Source organism: Gracilinanus agilis, chromosome 1, assembly GCF_016433145.1.
Source record: "Gracilinanus agilis isolate LMUSP501 chromosome 1, AgileGrace, whole genome shotgun sequence".
Taxonomy (NCBI): domain Eukaryota; kingdom Metazoa; phylum Chordata; class Mammalia; order Didelphimorphia; family Didelphidae; genus Gracilinanus; species Gracilinanus agilis.
In genome coordinates, this window is record NC_058130.1 from 543898871 (window position 1) to 543921291 (window position 22421).

The following is a 22421-nucleotide window of genomic DNA, read 5'->3' on the forward strand; positions in this document are numbered from 1 at the left end:
GGTTTGAAAAGCGCCTCACATATATGTGAACTGAAGAAAATCGGTTTGACTCTTATGACCCCAGTCCTTTAGGATGCATGTATATGAAGGCTAATAAACCTAGAGCCTGGGCATTACCACCCTCTAGCCTCTTACTGGATGGCACAACTAGAGTTAAATTTCCCATTTTCCAATTTTAGAAATTGAAATTTAGAAAACACCTTCATTGCATTGGTCACAACTATAGTGCTATCTTCCTCTATAGATGACAGCTCAGTTTCCTAAAGGTGCCATGGTATCTCTTTGTCTAAAACTCTACATGTTTGAGTTCTAAGAGATGACCTTCAAAGGGAATGAGAGCTATTACATAGTTTCACATCTGGAATCTACCCTTAGTTGAGGGCAATAAGATCCACCTCCAAAACTATTTCCTGTTGATATCTATTTTCCCCATTCTCATTTTTTTCATTGCTATCCCTATATGATTCTAGTATTCTTTGTATGATCTGTCCTGCACTATAATTTATTTTCTCATTTGATTTTCAAAAAACCCTTGAAAGTGCTATTTTATAGATGAAGAAACTGAGGTCAAGAAAGGTTAAATAACTTGCCCATGTCATACAAAAAGTGACTGTCTGAGGCAGGATTTGAACTTGTCTTCCAGACATAACTTTGAAAGAAATTATTCTATTCTTTTCTTTATAATATTCTCTTCTCTTCTTTTCTTTATAAAAATGATGTGAGAGAAACTAGGAGGCTCAGTGGGTTGAGAGCCAGGTCTAGAGACAGGAGGTCCTGAGTTCAAATGTGACCTCAGAAACTTCCTAGCTGTGCAACTCTGGGCAAGTCACTTAATTCTAATTGGTTAGCCATTCCCGCTCTTCTGGCTTGGGACACAGTATTGACTCTAAGATGGAAGATAAGGGTTTTTATAAAATAAACTAAAATGATGTGATTTTTAAAATATGCTAATCATTTATCCATTTGGAATTTATTATAGTAAATGGTATGAAGTACTGGCCTAAACCTATTTTTATAGTTTTGTTTTATAGCTTTCCCAGGAATTCTTATTGGGGAAATAAAAAAGTCCCTTTTCTTAGTATATTTGTATTTTCTATTAATATACCAACTAATAGTGACAATAGGGGGCAACTCTGCTTTACTCTAGATTTACTACAAAAGTTTCCAATGTTTCTTAGCAATAAATAATGCCAGCTTCTGGTTTTTCATAAATACCTTGGATCATATCAAGAATATGTCTTTTTTGTTTATATTATATCCTTTTTTAGTGTGTTACACACAAATGATGACTTTTTTGAGTGAATTTGTTGATAAAAGATTTTCATGCATTCATATAATTATGACTATATACATTTATAATTCTGCTAATGTTGAGCTAACCATATATTCTTGGTAGAAAAAACAACTTTGTCAACATGAATAATCTTTCAGTTATGTTGCTAAAGTCACTTTGTGAATATTTTTGTCCTCAATATTTGTTAATGTTTTAAGTCTAAGAGGATTTATTTTTTCCCCTCCTTTTAAGTTTCATATATATATATATTACTATTATTATTATATTACTTCATTGGTGATTTTGTTCTATGATTTTTTTTTTTTGTTTTTTCTTTATCATTCCTTGGTTTGGCAGTCAGGGACATATTTTTTTCACAGTATATTTAAGCTTCCTTCTTTTTTTTGAAGAACATTTTATCTAGCATAGTAGTAATTTATTCTTTAAATATTTGATAGAATTCACTAGACAGAGTTTCTCATTGATATTTCATTTATTATTTTCTCTGAGATTGGTTTATTTAGATCTCTATTTTCTTTTTTTTAAGATGCGATACATATTTTATATTTTTGGTAATTTTTCCATTTACTCATTTGTTTTCATTTAGCTAGCATAAAATTGGGTATTGTATTTTCTGGGAATTTAACTAATTTTTTCTTTCATTGTGAATTTCCCTACCTCACTTATGATCTTGGCAATTTGGTTTTCTTTTCAGTTTCAATTTTAAATTATTCAATTGTTTATTTTATTAACATTTTGGAAAAATGGCTTTTTGTTTTACCGACTTAAAACTTTTTTCAGTTTTGCATATTCTTATTTTCAAAACAGTCATTTTTCTGTTTGTTTCAGCATTATCAATTTCTTAAATTACTAGTTTTTGTATAATAAACTTACTGGTATTTTCTTTTTCTCTTTTGTTCAGTTGTATATTCTATTTTTGGCTTCTAAAGAAGGTCACATTGAAAAAAGAGTAGGAGAAAGAATACTTGACCGAATAGAGAGAAGAAAGTTTGAAGGTGAATCATAGAACTTTGCAAATTATGAAAAATTCCAGAGACTGAATTTGAAAAAAAGAAATTTGCAGAGATTTAAGGAAAAACTTAAAGATAAGAACCCATGGAATTATAGCATCTTAGAATTGGAAGAGAACTCAGTAGTCATCTAGTCCAATTCATATTGGAAAGAAACATTTCTAGTAATGTACCCATTATTGTTCATTCTTAATTTTTAAAGGGGACCAATGATGAAATGGGATGATGTCTTGACTTGTGCATGAATTGGATTTAAGTAAGGGAAAGTTGCAAAAAGTCATCAGCCTCACTCTTTCTTCTAGATTCATCCAAGTCTAGTGGCAAGACAATAGTCAAGATGACTTGTGATCAGGATACAGAGGATGATGACCTTGGATTCTTCTATGTTTGGCCAAGTTCTAAGTGCACCACCTTCACAACCATTGGAATAAATCATTGTCATCTGCCCATTCCACCAGGGAAAGCAAATCTTCACACGCTTGAGGTAGACATCCCTCTAACTCACCAATAAGTTTGTGGGCCATCAGTTACCCTCAATCTGGTTTATATAAAGCAAGGTAATATACCTAACCTTTACTTGATGGCCTCTTAGGAAGAAGAACGCATCATCTTTCAAGTCGTCCCGTTCTACTTTGGGACTGTTTTCATTTTTAGAGCCCTTTCAGTTATCAAGTTTAAATTTAACACTTTGTACTTTCTATCTATTGCTCCATGTTCTGCCTTTTGAAAACAAATAGAACATGTCTAAGTTCTTTCCCACATGACAGCCCTTCCATATTGGGGCAGCACATGCTATGAAGCTCCCAATTTTTGCCAGAAGTCTGGCTTTCCAAATGATGGCTTTACTTTCCCCATTAGAGTTCTAACAGAACCTGAAGGGCCAAGGCCATGTTTTCTAATTGTCTTGCCCATAAACTGCACTCAGTGTGCTTTCCATATTCATGGTAAATTGATAGCACTTAGTTGGTCATTAGGTTTTATAAAGGAGTTTTTATTATGATAGTTTAGTAAGAGCAGTTTGCACAAAATATCCCCCCAAAAGTCTGTGACAAACCCTCTCACTAGTATACACAGATTCTAGGGGAAAGCAGACTCAAACTTAGGGAATGAATGTTATAAGGTAACTTCTAGCAAAAACAACTGACCTAGAAACAGATCAAGGAAAAAAAATTTTTAAGTATTGTGGACTACCTGAAAGCTATAGCCAAATACAACCAAAAGAGCCTAGACATTTATTTCAAGAAATCCTAAAAGAAAGTTGCCCAGACTTCTTAAAAGTAGAGGGCAAAGTAGAAATATAAGGAATCTACTCGTCACTTCTTGAAATAAACCCCAAAATGAAAACTCTCAAGAGCTTCATAGCCAAAATCCAGTTTCTAAGTCCAAAAACCAAAATACCGCAAGCATCCAAAAAAGAAAGAATTTAAGTATGATGAGGCTACAATCAGGTTCACACATAGTTTATTTAGCAGCTACCACCATAAAGAAACAGAGATCTTGGAATACTGCATTCCAAAAGGCAAAGGATATGGGCATACAGCTAGCAATAGCTTACCTAGCAAAATGGAGAAAAATGCTATGGGAAGAAAAAATAGATCTTTAATGAAATAGACTTATAAGCATTCTTAATGTAAAGGCCAGAGTTGTGTAGAAACTTAGAAGTCCAAATGCAGGAGTTGAGAGAATTATAAAAGGAAAGCACAAATGAACAATGACTTTTGGGAAGTAAAGGACACTTCATCTAGGAACAATGGCAGAGTTGATTCCATCTTGGTTTCAGAGCTGGAAGAGAAAGGAATGGTAGGCCACATACTGGGACACTAGCACAAGGCTGCTGGTGAGGCAGTCAAGGAAATGCCTGAGGAGTTGGAAGTGAAATGAAGCTTAGATGGGGCCCTTCCTGAGTACTGACCCAGGGGGAGTCAGTCACTAACCTGGATAAGAGAGCCTCAGAGTAGAAGCTCCAGAGAAAATCCAAGAAAAGGAGGTGGCACTAAAATCGTGGACCTCTAGTGACTATACACAAAAATATAAAGAATAGGAAATAAATAATATGAACCAGAAATCTTAACATGGGAAGACAATCATAAGAATGGTATAAAGGGCCTTTGAAGGAATGCCATAGGTTTTTGGACAGCAGTTTTAAAATTATTTCTTCTCTAGTCCATCAGTATAAATAAAACAAAATGGCATTGGTTTAAACTATAAGGCTTTAAAAAATCTTTAGCTTTAATTTAAAAGTTCAGGTTATTTTTTTTCCTTTCTCTTCTTAAAAATATTTCTTCCTAAGTCTTTTGTTTTTTTTAATATAATAAACTTTGATGCTTAAAGAAAAAATGCATTTTTCAGAAAGTAATTAAAAAAACCAAACCTTTTATTTTCTGTCTTAGAATCAGATTGTACTATTTGTTCCAAGACAGAAGTACTATTTGTTCTAAGGGCTAGGAAACTGTCATTAATTGACTTGCCCAGTACCACACAGCTGGGAAGTTTCTGAAGCCAGATTTGAACCCAAAACTTCTCCCCTCCAGGCTTGCCTCTCTAACCATTGAGCTATGTATCTGTCTCCAAGCTAGTAAAATTTTATTTTTTTATTCATTTTTCTTTTTTTATCAATTACATGTAACAACACATTTCCACACACTTTCTGAAGTTATGTGTTCCAAATTCTTTCCCTCCCTTTTCCAGAACTGGCAAGCAAATCAATTTGGATTATATGTATGTTATCATGCAAAACATATTTCTGTGTTGTTCATTTTTATAACTGAAAAATCATACAAAACCTTAACTCCAGGGGCAGCTAGGTGGTTTAGTGAATTGAGAGTCAGGCCGAGAAATAGGAAGTCCTAGGTTCAAGTCTGACCTCAGACACTTTGTAGTTGTGTGACCCTGAGCAAGTCACTTAACCCCCATTGCACCCTTATCACTCTTCTGCCTTGTAACCAATATAAACTATTGATTCTAAGACAGAAGGTAAGGGTTTTTAATTAAAAACAACAACAACAACAACAAAAAGAACAACCCTGTAACCCCTAAACAAAAACCAAATAAACAAGTGCAAAATCGCAAGATTTCATCTGCATTCCGACTCCAACAGTTCTTTCTCTGCAGATGGACAGCATTCTTTTTTGTAACTCCCTCAGAATTGTCCTGAATTGTTGTATTGCTGACAGTATGGGTTCGTAAAATTTTAATGAGAAGTTTCCTACAATGTTTTTTTGGCCACATATCACAGAGACCATGTGGAAGGAGAACCAAGCCTAGAATATGGCTCTGGATAAGTAGACTTTATTTAAAAGAAATAGATTACGGGAAAAAAAGGCAGAATTTTTATTATGAAGATATAATCATATAAGGAGATCTCTGAACCAAGTTGAAGATGGAGTTTCTGTAGATGGTAAGAGCCACTAGATATTCCTCTTTGTGGATAGCTTTGAGCTGGTTGTATCAAACCATAGAATATGTAAGGATGGGATTTGTGCAAGGGGGATGGGACCAAAGGAGCCAGAGAAGGCAGTTGCTGACAGTTGCTGACAGTTGAAACCAGAGAGGATTTTGGGAGATTCTCCCGAGAAGAGAGGAGAGGTTTTTGGGAGGACTGAGAGGGAGGAGGAGGACATCCCAGTCCTGAGGGCTTCCTGAGGATCTTTCTTTTGGAAATTGAAACCCTGATTCCTTGATCAAAGCCATTCCATCGCATCTCACCCATCAAGACTTCAACCATCGAGTTAGCTAAGTTTTTGGACTCCCTTTTGGGAGCGATCTCTTAGTCTCCTTCTCCCATTTCCCAACCTTGCTGAGAGACTCCCTTTCAGTCAAAACTTACAACTAAAGAAAAGGATAGAAACAGAAAACTGGAAATAGAAACAGAAAAAGAAGGGGCAGGGGAAGAATCTTAGGAGTGAGAACCCCAAAGGTTCCCTCCTAAGTGACAGACCCCATAGAAATAGAGAAGAGGGTACCCCAAAATCCCTCTGCCCTTCACCCCTTTCCCCAATCCCTGAATTGTGAACAATAAAAGCCATTCATCAGTCAGATAGCATTCCAGAGTACCTGAGAGACAACAAGGGAGAGGGGAACCACAGCTTGGTCTGGCTGCCTCCATCCTAAAGCCCGACCACTCGCTGTGAAATTAACTGATTGGTGGGAGGTTTGTGTGAATCCCATCCTTATTCAGAATCTGATTGGGATACTGCATACCTCATCTTATAGGGAAGCCTCGCCCCTGACTCCTGTGGGGCGGCACAACCATACAGGTCACCGGGTTTCCGTGTAACACCCCCTTAAAGTCTCCTAGTGTATATTTGGCCCCAGGGGAGAGCTGTAAGAGAGACTTACCATACAGACTTTATCTCCCCTCTATGAAACATCCCTAATTGGCCTTTTTATTATTACAAATATTATGGTGCCTCCTCAAAGAGATCCCTAACTGTTCAAAAAGGAAATGTATTTGGCCTTACTGTTCACATAGGAAAGCCCAAGTGGGAGAAGATCTGTCTATGTAGAGAATATGACATGCTGTTGAATGGACAACCTATAGAGCTTGTTTATCAATATATATAATTTTGGATACAGCTTATACCAGCTTATGAGAGCCAATTGCTATTTTCAGTGTGTTTATACCTCAGAAACTGGCAAATGTTTCAACAGGATGATTTATTTTTTAATTTTATTTAAAACATTTTTTTCCATGGTTATATGATTCTTGTTGTCTCCCTCCCCTCTTCCCTTCCCCCTCCCAGAGTTGACAAGCAATTCCACTGGGTTATACATTTAGTATCACTCAAAACCTATTTCCATATTATTCATTTTTGTATTAGAGTAATCTTTTTTTTTTTACATTTATTAATATTCATTTTTAACATGGTTACATGATTCATGCTCCTCCTTTCCCCTTCAACTCCCCCCCCCCCCGCCCCCCCTACCCATGCGCATTTCCACTAGTTTTAGAGTAATCTTTTAAAACCCAAACCCCAGATCACATACCTGTATAAAAAATTGATAGATCACGTTTTCTTCTGCATTTCTACTCCCACAGTTCTTTCTCTAGACATGGACAGCATTCTTTCTCATAATTTCCTCAGAATTGTCCTGGTTCATTGCACTGCTATTAGTAGCAAAGTTGATCACATTTGATCATTCCACAGTGTTTCAGTTACTGTGTACAATGTTCTCCTGGTTCTACTTATTTCACTCCACATCAGTTCATGGAGGTCTTTCCAGTTCATATAGAAGTTAAGTAGTTCATCATTCCTTATAGCACAATAGTATTACAACATCATTATATATTACAATTTGTTCAGCCATTCCCCAACTGAGGGACATCCCTTTAGTTTCCAATTCTTTGCCACCACAAAAAAAAAAAAAAAGCAGCTATAAATATTTTTATAGAAACAGGTCCTTTCCCATTTTTAAAAATCTCTTTGGGATACAGACCTAGTAGTGGTATTACTGGATCAAAAGGTATGAATTCTTTTTTAGCCTTTTGGGCATAATTCCAAGTTGTCCTCCAGAATGACAGGATCAGTTCCCAACTCCAACAGCAATGCATTAGTGTCCCAATTTTGCCACATCACCTCCAACATTTATCCTTTTCCTTTACTGTCATAGTGGCCAATCTGATAAGTGTGAGGTGGTACCTCAGAGTTTAATTTGCATTTCTCTAATCAAGAGGGATTTAGAACATTTTTATATGATTATTGATAACTTTGATTTCTTCATCTGAAAATGCTTATCCATATCTTTTGACCATTTATCAACTGGGAAGGCTCATTGTTTTAATGACAATATTTAACCATTATTCTTATAAGGCTATGAGACATAGAATATAACAGTTTCTGAAAAACTAAAAACTGCTAGAACACAGAAAGCAAAAAAAGAAGATTGTATAAGTCTAAAGCACATAATCAATGAGGAACTTTTGAAGAACAGCACAAAAAGATACCATTAGGGAAATATATGATGAGAAGAAAAGATAGGTTAGGCACATTGTGAGAGCAGGAGGTAATGTGAACAGCTCAAGTAGTCTACTGTTATCTTCATAATGTCATAAGTCCAAGGAGACCTCAAGCACATTGGGTGGACCTCCTGTTTTGAATTAATGGGAGTACATGGACAAGAGTTACACAGGATGGGTAGGCATAGATAATTTGGGATCTGCACTCTTAGAGGGAACATCTAAATCTATGAGGCAATTCAATTTTTAGAATCTTGGGTATTTGAATATAGATCACCTACAGAGGAAGAGAAAAGGGATGAGACTTCATGAAAAGAATCACAACTAATCAGGCCCAGATCCATGATTTATTATTTATAGATGGTTTCAATTACCTAGTCATTTGCTTGAGTTCTTTCTTTGCCAAAAGTACAGTAGTTAATTTTTTTTACTTGCTTTGATGATAATCTTATCTCTAAAAATATAGAGGAGTCAACAAGAAGAAATTCTGTTTTGTATCTGATCCCCACCAAAAGAGAGGAACTTGTTTCAAGGGTAGAAATGAGGGGAATCTTGAAGGAGACAATCATTATATTTTAAAATATTTACAGAGGTGAGGAAAGCAGGCATAGCTTTAAATGTACCTAGTAGAACAAATTTCAAAAGGTTTGGAGAAAGGATGGGTATGATCCCATGTATAGTCAGTTCTGCTGTAACTGTGTTTCAGAAATGTGAATTTATTCCATCTTCGAACATACTAGGAATTTTGAGTTTGTTCTGCTTGATGTCTCCCTCAAAAAACAGCAAGAGAACTCAGAAAACTTCACCACTGAACAACTCGCAAGCTGAAATCTTTCCAGTGTTCATGTCCACACAACAAACCTCAGGTCTTTGTCAAGGTAAGGAACCAAGGTAAAGTAAAGTCAAGATCATTGTAAATTTTTTTGTATAAGGTCTGATGCAGTAGGAGCTGTGAATGGAGAAAGGCTAATTAGTCCTCCCACCCCTTTCCCCCATGACTTCTGCCTAAAGGCCCTGGGTTGCCATCTGCCCAACTTGCTTCTGAAAGCCAAAGGAACAGAAAGAGTGGCAGCCAGAAGCTGTGAACTTGGTTACTCTTTATTGTAGTATTTATATAGTTCTTAACCATTTAACATGTATAAAACCATGCTACCATTTTTCTTTAGGTTCATATCTTTTTTTTTTTTACATGTCACTGATAAAGTCTGTGCTCCCTTTCCCATTTTCTCCATCAGCTCAGTAGGGTTGTTTTTGTTTGTTTGTTTTTTAATTTAAACCTTTATCTTGGCCTTAGAATCAATGGTGTGTATTGGTTCCAAGGCAGAAAAGTGGTAAGGGCTAGGTAATGGGACTTAAGTGACTGCTAAGGGTCATATAGCTAGAAAGTGTTTGAGGTCAAATTTGAACCTAGGACCTACTGTCTCTGGGTCTGGTCTTCAATTCACTGAGGCACCTTGCTGCCCCCTCAATAGTTTTTATTGTGTGATTTTGTGCAGCTTAGTGCTTTGGGGAAAAACATATACATTTTAGCAGAACTACCTGTCCTAAAACTCTTGAACCTAAGTCAGGAAAAATGGAAAGCTCTCAAGAATGAAATTCTGAAGACATAGGAAAAAAAAAAAAACTCCTTACAGAGAAATAAAAAGAAAACTATCAAAAGAGATTGTACTGGGGGCAGCTGGTTAGCTCAGTGGATTGAGAGCCAGGCCTAGAGACAGGAGGTCCTAGGTTCAAATTTGACCTCAGACACTTTCCAGCTGTGTGACCCTGGGCAAGTCACTTGACCCCCATTGCCTACCCTTACCACTCTTCCACCTATAAGTCAATACACAGAAGTTAAGGGTTTAAAAAAAAAAAAAGAAATCCTAAAAAGAGATTGTACTGATGTATAATTCACAGGATTCACAGGGAATTCACCAACCAATTTAGATTTTAAAAGGACAGTTAAGAAGATGAAAATAAGAGCAAATGACAAAGGATGACTATCAAAGTGTGACATATTAAGAACAGGATTAGGGTTAGGATTGCTAAAGCTCTATAAAAAGTGAGGTTGCCAAGAAAAGCCAATAATGGGGATAAAAATGTTTTCATTTTAAGGGGGAAAAAGAGTATCTGAGAAGAGATCTCACTTTCTGGCTTGCATAAACTGATGATTCCTGATGAAAGAAAGACTATAGGGCTACTCAGTTCTTTTGATTCTGTTTTTCTTTGTCAAGGAGAATGGAAGGGACAGAATAGAAATGTCTCATAGGAAGTCAATAGCAATAGAAGTAATGATGGAGTATGAGAATTGTCTCTAGCTATCTTTTTTTTTTTAATCCTTACCTTCTGTCTTAGAATCAATATTCTATATTGGTTCCAAGTTAGAAATAATATTCTATAGTGGAATATTCTATATTCTAAGGCAGAAGGACTGAGCAATGGAGGATAAATGACTTGCCAAGGGCATACAGTTAGAAGTGTACAGTCTGAAGTCACACTTGAACCCAGGATCTCCCATCTCTGGACCTGGCTCTCAATTCACTGAGCCTCCTAGCTGATTCCAGACCTTGCTATCCTTTAAAGGGTTTAAGTCAAACCTGGTCCAGTACTGGTTGATGTGACTGCTAATATTCCTTCTTCCTGCTTTGTACCCACAACTTCTCCCTTTTCCATAGCACTCTGTGCTTGTAGCTTTCCAAAATAGACCTTGCGCCTTTTTAGCTAACTGGCATCTTCCTAATCAGATAGGAAACAGATACACCTGATATAGACAAGATCTCTCCCTATAAAATAACTGACCCTCTTTTTCATGGAAGAATAACTCTGTTATGAGTCACAGAACCTACAACTGGCCACAGTAAATGAGGAGTAGCAAGAGACTGGCCTAATCAGGTTTCTGAGTCCAAAGAGAACTTCCTTGTGGATCAACTCTTTTCTTCCTCTGGCTGTGGTCCGAATATCATCTCAACCAGGGCTAAATACTTTGCTGGCTCAGTTGACAATGTGTCCTGACCCTCTGAAATTCTGATTGTATCCTCCTTTACTCTTATCTTCATGAGTATCTCAAGTTGTGTTTTACTTGTATATGTTTAATCAATAAGTCGGTTCCCTCTTTTGTGGAAATCTCTACATTCCAAAAAGTAGTTACAATAGACTTTAGTTTCAGTGGGTAAGCATTTGATTATTTCCTCACTTTTATTTACCTTTCTTAAAATTCTTTCATAATTTGCTTTTCCAGATCAAAGATTAATTCTGCATTTCTCAAAAGGAAGGCTAGGAAGTCATGAATTTTTATAAAAGTTCATAGGATTATGTTTGCAGAATAAGTTACCACTGAGTATGTGTTTTTCCTTTGCTGTGCTAATGCAATTTATATCATATTTCAATTTTTTTCTTTTCCTTTCTCATTAATATTAAGATAAATCTACATGGAGTTCCTTGGCATGGTTTTTTTTTTAAACCCTTTGTACTTCGGTGTATTGTCTCATAGGTAGAAGATTGCTAAGGGTGGGCAATGGGGGTCAAGTGACTTGCCCAGGGTCACACAGCTGGGAAGTGGCTGAGGCCGGGTTTGAACCTAGGACCTCCTGTCTCTAGGCCTGACTCTCACTCCACTGAGCTACCCAGCTGCCCCCTTGGCATGTTTTTTGAGTCTTCCTGGTCACTTTCAATATTTTCCCTTTGACCTGGAAGTTCCATTACTTGATAACAACACATCTAGGTGTATTAAATTCAAAGTTTCCCTCTGCTGGCATGTAAATATATATATGTATATATTTAATCAATCTTTACTCTGCCCTTTATTTTCAATACTTGGCCAATTTTCTTTTATGATTTCCTGCAATATGGTTTATAGGTCTTTTGTTTTATGGTATTTTTCTAGGAAGTTAGTGATTCATAAGTTGATTTTATGAGTTCTGTCTTCCAGGTAAATTTTTTTATTATAGAAACCTCGTATGTTCTTAAATTTTGCTCTTTTTCAACCTTGCTATAATAGTTCTTGTTGCATAATTGCATTTTTTAGTTCTATCTCTTCTTCCTCCCATCAGTTCATTGCAGTCTGTCTAAAATTGTAAGCTTCTGCAACTTCTATTTTAAGCCATCAGTTATCCTTTTTTTTTTTTAAATTTTTTTTAAACCCTTGTACTTTGGTGTATTGTCTCATAGGTGGAAGATTGGTAAGGGTGGGCAATAGGGGTCAAGTGACTTGCCCAAGGTCACACAGCTGGAAAGTGGCTGAAGCCGGGTTTGAACCCAGGACCTCCTGTCTCTAGGCCTGACTCTCACTCCACTGAGCTACCCAGCTGCCCCCATCAGTTATCCTTTTGAATTTTTTTCTTGAGGGTTTTAATTTCATTCTTCATCTTTCTAAAAATTATTTTTATGAGTCTTTCATCCCAATATGGAATATTTTGTAGCTATTTCATTCTCTATTCTCATCGATCAATCAGCAACCAGTTGATCAATTAGCATTGCAGTAGTTATGATAGATTTATTCTGTTTTGGCTTATCAGACCAATATTAGATTAGAAGGCTTTATCATAAGTCAGGCACAAACAACCCATATGAACTTTTGGGATAGAGAAGTTTGTGCATTTCATGTTTTTTTTGAGCTACTGCAATTCCACTTTCCTCATAGAGCACAGTTCTTTCTTTCTTTCTTTTTTTTTTTTTTTTTAAACCCTTACCTTCCCTCTTGGAGTCAATACTGTGTATTGCCTCCAAGGCAGAAGAATGGTAAGAGGTAGGGGCAATGGGAGTTAAGTGGCTTGCCCAGGGTCACATAGCTGTGAAGTGTCTGAAGTCAAATTTGAACCTAGGACCTCCTGTCTCTAGGCCTGGCTCTCAATCCACTGAGCTACCCAGCTGCCCCCCAAATGCTTTCTTTGATTTGGACTTGCCGTGCTGTTATGACCCTTTGCCAGTGTCTTCCATGACAATCAATACCAAAAACACCAAGAAAACCATATGAGCCAGGATTAAATTTCTTCTTTTTAAGAGAGAGAGAACTCTAGTAGATTAGGAGATAGCTAAATTGGGGCAATGAATAGAGTTCTGGACCTCGTGTCAGGAAGTCTCATCTTCCTTAGCTAAAATCTGGCCTCAGATACTTATCAGATGTGTGACCCAGGGCAAGTTGCTCCCCCCATATTTACCTCAGTTTCCTCATCTGTAAAATGAACTTGAGAAGAAATGGCAAATCACTTTATCTTTGCCAAGAAAGCCCCAAATGGAGTCACAAAGAGTTGGACATGACTGAAAAATGACTGAACAACAACAAGAAATTGAAGTTCTTTATTATTACTGTAGCATATGCGATTCCCTCTTCTTACATGTAGGGAATCCATAATAGTTACCCACAGGTTCAGGGTACTACTTCAACCCACATCAAATCATAATTTGGAGTCAAAATCATAATTCATGAGCCTCTATGATTATGTTTACTTTTTTCTTCAAACAAGCTAAAAGATAACCAAATAATAGCAAAGGTATTTAATGAAATAATACAGTGAGAAATACTACAGAAGAATGAACCTCCCAATAAAATTGTAAACTTTCTTTCACAAATATATATGCTTTCAGTGAGGAGAAAGGACTTACAAAAGAATTATGCATTATGTCTCTAAAAATTTAGTTAGTTGGCTAAACTTTTTTCTGACATGGACAAGGAGAACTTTTTATTTACAGCCACTAATCTGTCTTACTGTCTTTTTGCAGACTTCACCCCAGGTGAAATGAAAACCTAACCCTTTTTATTTCCAAGGAACTGACTCATTCATAGGTTGCCAGTCAACCTTTGTTGCGGAGCTCTACCCTAAAAAAATCCAGACTGATTGCCCCTAGACTAAGATTAAGCCTTTCCTTTCTAGACCCCTTTCCTTGAACAGATATCAAGGTTTTCTGATCTAGATAACTACTTCATTTAGGGTTGGATATTCCCAAGATCCCCTCCGGATCTCTTCTTTAGCATGCAAATGAATTTAAACCAAAACATAATGGAAGACAAGATTTTCCACCTACACAGCTACATTCTTGCCTTTATTAGGCATATCTGTCAGCAGCAAAACCTCTTAGCTTTGGTGCTGTGTTTTCGCTAATGAAAAACCTCACCTGCCTACACTCAAATCATGCTTCCATTCTGGGCTTGTTATCTGTGCCTTAAGCTCCTCATCTATTTTCATCTTTGATTTGTGTAATATGTAATGTTAAAGAAAAAAATGTTCTGAGGAAAAATTTACTGGAGACTTCCTAGAATTTGAATGATAAGGAAAAAGCAAATGAGACCAAAACATTGTCATAGAAATAAAGACTTAGAATTAGAAAGGCTGAAGGAGGTGGAGAAAGGTTCTTTAGAAGACATCAAGTAACCATGACAATAATATGAATAATTCATATTGCTTTAACATTTAAAGGGTTGCAAAGTGCTCACTCACCTCATAACAATTTCTGAGAAGTACCTTGGTTCAGTGGAAAGAGTGATGGATTTGGGGTCAGAAGACCTTGGTTCAAATCTTGGCTCTATCTGCGGGAACTTGGGCAAGACATTTAATATCTTTGGGCTTTATTTTTTCATTTATAAAATGGAGTTGGACTAGACTGAGGGCTTAGCTCCTTTCCCGCATCAAATTTGTGCTCCTAAAGAAGAATAAATTATATTTATACAGAAATGACTACTAGGGAAGTCACAAACCTTTGGCTAATATTTTGGTTCTTTTTTTTTTAACTTATGGTGATTAAATGTGCATGTATATGTGTATATATAATGCTTTTATTGCACTCAAACAGGTAATTTGTTTTAATTTCAAGTCATCATCTCTTGTGAACCTCCATTACTTCATCCATCAAATAAAGAGTTGTACTAGAATATCTCTTAGGCATTCTTGGGTTCTAGCATGCTATGATTCTTTATGCTCAAAGCACATAATATATATCTCCAATCACATACACAGCCACAGATCTCCTGATCTTCTGTTCAGTGGTTGTTGCTGGAAGACAGTCTATTTCTGGAATACTGACTAATACAATACCAAAGAAATATGATTTCTTAAGCAATTTATACTGAGTATTGACAAAGAGGTATCTTTTCTTCAAAAACAGGGAATTTCCTAAAATATACTTTTACTTATCTATGTCTCTCTCAACTAACAATATGAGACAGATATAGAAACAGAGAGAAAGAGAGGAGATAGTGACAGAGGTGGAGAGAGGAGCCAGAGAGACAGAGACAGAGATACAGAAACAGAAACAGAGAGAAGAGGAGATTTATTTAGGACGGGGAGAAGGAAAGAAAGAGAGAGAGGGAGAAAAGGGAAGAGACAAAAGAGAGAAGAGAGAGAAGGGAAGAGATAGAGAGATGGGAAGAGTTAAGGATTTGCTAAGTTCTCTTATTCTCTAAGTCTCTTGCTTAGTTCTGCTTCTCTGTGGTCACTACTTCAGCACAGGAAGCAATTTTGCAAGCATTTATATGGCTATGAGCCCTGTATGAGTCAATTAGATTGCTTTTTTTTTTATCGTCTCTCTAACAGTTTATAGAGCAGCCTAACCCCTCTCTCATACGGCATCATGACAAACAGTCTTAAATTCTGTCCTTTTGAGGAAGAGTGCATAAGAGAAAAATACCAAAGCATCTCTCTGCATGAGATCAGGGTAGAAAATTAGTACCAAACACTTTTTTTTCCCCTCTTTTAAAATCATCCTCTTTGTGACTAAGGCAGATATGCAACCGGGCAGATTCAAACAATAGCAGTTCTTGAATATCTGGGTTTTTCCCCCTGTATTGTGCTTTGTTCTTCTAGCTTTTGTGTGTGTATCTTAGATTGGCACTGCCATTTTTCTAATTAATTTAAATTGCAAATACCTTTTCTAAGTAGAAAACACTTTCTGTAAAAATTTGTCATTTGAATCCTAGTTCATATCATATCAATCCAAGCTAGCCCTTAACTGTATTAAATAGACTGTATAAGCTATGGGAATGAAACAAATGGTATGGATAATCCATTGCAGTGGAGAATCCAAAAATGTTTCTGATTACCTTTGGGACAACAGATTTACTTCTCTAACTATGGATTGATTCACCTGCAGTTGGGGCAGCTAGTTGACTCAGTGGATAGCGAACCAGGCCTGGAGATGGGTGGTCCTGGCTTCAAATCTGACCTCAAACACTTCCTAGTTGTGTGACCCTGGGCAAGTCACTTAACCCCAATTGCCTAGCCCTTATGTCTGTTCTGCCTTGGAACTAATAGTATCAATTCTAAGTCAGAAGGTTTTAAAAAAAAGTAACATATTTAGACAAATATTTGATCTTTATAACAATTCTGGGAAGTAGCTGCTGTTATTAACGGTATTTTACAGTTAAGGAAACTGAGGCAGACTGAGGTTAAATTACTCGCTTAGTACCACATAGCCAAGTGCTTGGGGCTGGATTTGAACTCAGGTCTTCCTGAATCGAGGCACTTTTTATTAATGAAAGCTGTTTTCTCCAAGACAATATCTCTTCCACTAAATCATGTAACAGTCTCTCATTGTTTTTCTAAGGAATTCATCTTCAAAATGAGGTTAAAACCTAACTCTTTCTATATCTAGGGAATGGACTTATTCATAAATCTTTCTCTCCAGTCAATCTCTGTCATGTAGTTCCAACCTAAAGATGACAAAAATCCATAAATCATTCTAAACAATCCAAGAAAATCTCCCTTCGGATGTCCTAGGGCAGTCAGTCAGTCAGTCAGTCAGCAAGCATTTATTGAACTAAGCCCTGTACTAACTACTAGTGATGCAAAGAAAGGCAAAAAAAAAAAAAAAAAAGTCCCTGCTTTCAAGGAGCCTATAATTTAATAGAGGAGTCAACATGTAAACAACTATGAACAAACAAGAAAAATCTCAAATAAACTGGAGATGATCTGAGAGAAAAGGCACCATTTTGAAGTGGAATTAGAAAAGGCTTCCTGTTGAGGATGAGATATTAACTAGAGCTTTAAAAAGTCTGGGGTGAGGGGAGTGGTAAGAGATGGAAAGGAGGAGGGAGATCATTATGGTCATGGGAGAGAGCCAGTGAAAATTCCCAGAGTCAGAAATTAGAGTGTCAAGAAGGAACTGGGAGGCCAGTGTCAATGGATCACAGAGTATATGAGGCTGAGTAAGGTCTAAGAGAGATAGGAGACAGGTTATGAAGGGCTTTGGATGCCAAACAAAAGATGTTCTATTTGATAGCAAAGATGATAGGGAGCCATTAGAGTTTAGGTGACGGTCAGATTGACAATGTAGGAAGATCAGTCTGGCAGCTGAGTGGAGGATAGATTGCTAAAAGGAGAAATTTGAGGGAAGGAGACCCTAAAAAAAGCTATTATGATTGTTTTTGTAATAGATGTGAGGTAATAGAGACTTGCATCAGGATGGTAATAATGTCAGAAGAGAGGGGAAATTTGAGAGCTGAGGCAAAGGTAGAATTGATAGGACTTAATAACACTGAATATATGAAGAGAAAGGGGGAAAGATGACATTTTGGTTGAAAGGCTATAGTGTTCTTGATAGTAATTAGGAAATTAAGAAAAGCAGAAGGTTGGGAAGGGATAATGAATTCACTTTTGGATGTGTTAGGCATATTAAAATTTTCTTTGGGACACCAGTTCAAAACGAACAATCAGAAGATGGAAATGTTATACTGGACATTAGGGAAAAGGATGAATAGATCTTGGAATCATCTGGTTGCATGGAAACCACAAAACAAAATAACATGGAGGGTGAAGAAAAGATGGCCAAGGACAGAGCCTTAGAGGACATGCATAGTTAGTGAGCATAATCTAGATAAATATCAAGCAAAATAAACTTGAGAAGGAGTGATCAGCCATAGGAAGAGAACCAAGAGCAAGTAATGTGATGAAAACCTAGAGAAAAGAGAGTATTGAGGAGAAGAGGGTTATTGACAGAGTTAAAGGCTACAGAGAAGTCAAGAAGGATGAGGCTTGAGAAAAGTCCATTAGGTTTTTTAAATAAGAGATTATTATTAACCTTGGAAAATATGGTTTCAATGATGAGGTTAGAAGCCAGACTGTAGTGAATGAAGAAAAGAATAAGGGGAGAAATGGAGACACTGATTAGAAGCAGCCTTTTCAAGTTTCTCCACAAAAGGAAGGGAGAAATATAGCATGATAACTACCAGAGTGAAGGATCTAGTGATGGTTCTTTGAGAATGTGAGAGAGATATCTATAGGAATTAGGAAAGCAAACAGTAGACAGGAAGAGATTGAAAAGTAGTGAGAGCATGAGGGGTGATAAAATGAGATCAAATAGGATTCATTTTAAAAAAATATTTTTATTTTAATAACAAGTTTCCAGATACATTTTCTGAAGTTATATGATCCATATCTCTTCTCTCCCTTTTTCTCTCCCCCATCCCAGACCCAACAGCAATTCAATGTGGGTTATACATGTGTTACGAATACGGAATTTGTATGTGTGTAGGTTAGCCTTAGCAATAGGAAAGACCAGCTCTTCACGTGAGATAGGAGTGAAGGAGATAATGGTAGAAGTTACCTAAGTGATGTGATATGAGGACGAAGGGGTAAGAAAGAGTTCTTAGGGAATGACCTAACTTTTTTTCAATGTAAAATAAGGAAAGGCCCTCAGCTGAGAGAATGAGAGGAGAAACTGTGGGAAGTATAAAAAAAGATGAAAAAGATGAGTAGGATTGTGAATTGTTTGGGAATGTGTAAAACAGATTGGCCTGTTGTAGAGAAGGCCCATTTGAGATTACAGAATATAAATTTGTAGTGGACACAATCAACGTGGTTTCATGATTTTATCTAGCCTCATTCAGTAGCACTTGTGTAGGAGCGAAGGCAGTGGATGGTGGAAATTGAAGTTTTGCAGGACAAGATCATCAATAAGATATGGAGGAAAGAGACTTGAGAGAAGAGGTGGTGTAGTTTTGAAATGGTTCACTAATGGATGAAGATGGGGAAGAGAAGAAAGTGTAGTTAGAATAGGAATGATGGCTTGTGAAAGAACCAAGGGATGGAGGGATAAGAGTTCATAGAGAAGATAAAGAACATAGTTTGGGCAGCTTACCATTCTTCCATAAACCTGTTTTATATGGTTTTAAAATTAAATGTATATATATATTTTTTTAAACCCTTGTACTTCAGTGTATTTTCTCATAGGTGGAAGAGTGGTAAGGGTGGGCAATGGGGGTCAAGTGACTTGCCCAGGGTCACACAGCTGGGAAGTGGCTGAGGCCGGGTTTGAACCCAGGACCTCCCGTCTCTAGGCCTGACTCTCCACTGAGCTACCCAGCTGCCCCTTAAATGTATATATTTTTAATATGCGTTGTTTTCACAGTACTCAAGACAGAAGTTAAAATCACCCCATGATTACAAGAACAACCATTGCTTACCTCTGTTTTCCTCTTTTTGACTTTTAAAAACATGTCTTATTTATTTACATAATTTCTCCTCCTTTACACACACAATTTACTGCTAAGGTCGAGATGAGTGGTGAGAAACAATTCTGATACTGCTCTTACACCTGAATTTGGTATAGGATAGCTAGAAAAATAACAAGTTTTATCACTTTTATATCTCCCCAGCAAAGTCTTAAATAATCAGAAGTTCAAAGGGCATTGATTCCTACTAGGCCCTCGTATCTCTCCTGTCCTAATCAATTTGTATATTTTTATATGAAAATAATATCTTCTTTGATAGTCCCTTGGGGATAATAAGAGCTGTTTCTTTTGAAAATTTTGTATCTGCAGTGCCTAGATCAGTGCCTGGCTCTTAGTAGGTCCCGAACAAGTATTTGTTGATGGATAGTTAACTATTTAAGTATAATTGGATTATACTTTCAATTTCTAGGTTGAGTATTTGGATTAAATTGTTTGTCTATAATTAAAATATTTCAGAAAGATCTGAGATTTAAGATTTTATTTTCATTTCTACAGAGATGAAAATCATATTCCTTCTCAGTAGCAACAAGGAAATACCATTTAAATCTCTTTTTTCTCTAATAAGGAGAATGACCTTCAGAATGGGAAGGAGATAACAACAATAGGAAAAGGGAATTGAAACCAGAAGTGGGGAGCAAAGTAAGAGTGTAAATATGTTTTCTGTAAATTCATGTCACTTAGCTTGGAATTATATCCTAGATTGCTGAAAGAACTTTCAGATATGATTACAAAACCACTAAAGCTGATCTTTCAGAATCATAGTGAACTAAAGAGGTGCCTCAATATTGAAGTTGGACAAATGTCCCGATGTCCTCAAAAAGAGGAAGAAATTAGATGCATGACACATCAAACTATAGGCCTATAAGCCTGGCATTCATGGAGTTTGAGCAAATGTCCCAATTTTCAAAAAAGGGGAAGAAGTTAGACTCATTAAACAAATAGATCTATGAGCTTAAATAGATACCTGATTTTTTTTAAACCAATAGATTATTGAAGGAATAATTTGTGAGTCTGAGAAAGGAAAGAAAAAATATAACAAATGCATTAAGAAGTTATAAATAGTCCTCTACATTAAAGAGACTGAAGGAAGAAAAATGGACCTATTCACACATGTAGTGGCTGAATGGAGGATAGATTGGAAAGGAGAGAGACTTGAGAAAGGTAGAGCCATCTAGCAGGCTATTCCAGTAATCCAGGCATGAAGGAAGTAATGATGACCTATACTAGAATAGTGGCAATGTTAGAAGAGAAAAGGAGGCAAATTCAAGAGATGTTGCAAAGAGAAAATTGATAGACCTTGGCAACAGGTTGAATAGGAAGTTGTGAGAGACAGTGAAGAATCCAGAATGACTCCTAGGTTATAAGCCTGAGGGACTGGGAGGATAGTGTTACCCTTTATTGTAATAGAGAAGGTAGGAGAAGGGGAGAGAGTTTAGGAGGAAAATGAGTTCCATTTTGGATATATTTAGTTATTGTCATGGAAAAATAAAGAAATTTGGTCTTGCTAATAGAATTCTAGGTTGAATTGGAAAAAACCTTGGCTAGCTTTATGACCCTGGGCAAGTCAGTTGCCTAGACCTTACTGCTCTTCTGCCTTAGAATGAATACTTATACTGATTTGAAGAGAAAAGGTAAGGATTTTTTTTTAAAAAAAAAGAAAGAAAGGACCTTGATAATCATCTACGGTTAGGTAGATTGACTGACTAGACACAAAATGTATTGACAAATCTCAATATGGAGGATCTCTATTGAAGATTCTCAGGAATCTGTCCTTGGTCTTTTGTTGTTCAAAACATTTACCAATGACTTGGATGAAGATATGACATGGTTATCAAATTTGTAGGCGGGATAGCAATACATTGAATGTTAGAATCAGCATCCAAAATTCTTGGCAGATTAGAATTAGTTTTTAAAGGACACTTCCTCACTGAGTGACCCTGGGCAAGTCACTTAACCCTCATTGCCTAGCCCTTACCACTCTTCTGCCTTGGAACCAATATATAATATTGATTCTAAGGAGGAAGGTAAAAGATTTAAAAAATAAAATAAAATATCAGAGAATGTTAGTGGATTTCAAGTTCAATATGAATTATTAATGCGACATAATAACCAAAAAAGATGATGTAAGATTAATAAAAGTATAGTGTTTAAGGTAAAGGTGAATGTTCTAATTTATTCTTTTCTGATTAGACTATACCAAGTTGTTTGAGATTAAATGAGATAAGGTATGTTTTATAAACCAAGATGGACCTAAAATGGAGTGAATTCCAAACTTTGAATTGCCTACTTGGCTCAACTTTTCTTGTCATCTTTTTTCCTAGAAACTCCAGGTCCAAACGTCCTAACTGGAGGATTTTGAGGTTGTATATCCATGGAAACAAGAATACACTGACATCATATCTGTCTAGAAACGAGACTCAAGATCTGTGTTCTACTAAATAAAACACCAGGAATATTAAATACACAATCAAGCAGTTGTTTTACTTAAGCAGTGGTTAAGATACAAAAGATACAATGATGCAAAAGAAGAGTTGTTCCCCAGGGCCAGTGGATAGAGAGTTAGGCCTAGAGACAGGAAGTCCTGGGTTCAAATCCGAATTTAGACACTTCCTAACTGTGTGACCTTGGGCAAGTCCCTAAACTCCCATTGTTTAGTCCTTACTGCTTTTTACCTTGGAACCAATGCATAGTATTAATTCCAAGATTGGAGGTAAGGCTTTAAAAAATAAAAAGATAAAC